The sequence below is a fragment of the Echinops telfairi genome, unplaced genomic scaffold (assembly GCF_000313985.2).
Source record: "Echinops telfairi isolate 266 unplaced genomic scaffold, ASM31398v2 ScPeMD7_30;HRSCAF=105, whole genome shotgun sequence".
NCBI classification, from domain to species: domain Eukaryota; kingdom Metazoa; phylum Chordata; class Mammalia; order Afrosoricida; family Tenrecidae; genus Echinops; species Echinops telfairi.
Genome location: NW_022103927.1, coordinates 2,680,196 through 2,681,176, shown reverse-complemented (window position 1 = coordinate 2,681,176; position 981 = coordinate 2,680,196).

Sequence of the window (981 nt, the reverse complement as noted above, 5' to 3'; positions counted from 1 at the left end):
TCAGGGATGTCTTGCAGGAAGTGAGCCTTGAAAGCTAAAGCAGGGAACTGGCTAAGGTGGCTGCACCTTGGTGCTACCATCAGAAAGCTTGGGACTTGAGAATTAGAAAGGCAAGGCTCACTGAACCATTTAGCCCTCTGCCCTTCAATTAACCCCACATGTGTTTATTGGCCAGGTTGTCACAATAAACTAACTACCTCACTAGTAGAGCCAGATCCTAAACTCAATCTTAAAACAATTGAATACTATCCTTATCTTAACTTATCTCATAAGGTCTTAGATCTCTGTCTGCATTGCCTCAAGCCAGGGCAGGACCTTCTGCCAGCTATTTTGATCTCAGCCAACCATTTTCACCAAGCAGCCGAGTCCTGGAGAAATTCAAGAGGCGATTTTGCCACTTGAGCTCAAAACTTACATTTATCACAGTAATTCTCACCATTTCACACAGGATTAACCAAAGGCAATTTCTAGAAATGAAACCTTTAAATTCCCATATTCTTTCCAGAAAACAACCTTGTAAACTCCATGGCCATATCTAACCTCTGGCTAGCCAAAGAAAAACTACTATGAGGCAGAGTTTAAAGAAGCATCCAGTCTCCATCTTTACAATTTGCTTCTCCAGTACCCCACTCCCAAGGTACCATAATGTGCTAGTCTGGGTTGACTAGGGAAACACATTCATAGATACTCCTATGTGTGTAACAGAGAACTTCATATCAGAGAGCAATTGTACATTAAGAAAACATCGCAGCCCAGTCCCGATCAAGTCCGTAAGTGTGATATGACCTCATATGTTGATCCTAGTCCATAAATCCCTCTTTCGACTAATGCAGTCATGCACTGATGCTCAATATAGGAATATCACAGGCCCACGGATGCAAAGTCTTGTGCATCCTGTGGCAGAGGAAGTATCTCAGTGCTGGTGTAGGTCTCCACGTGGTTCCTCCAGCTCCAGGGCTCTGGCTCCATCAGAGTAGCTCC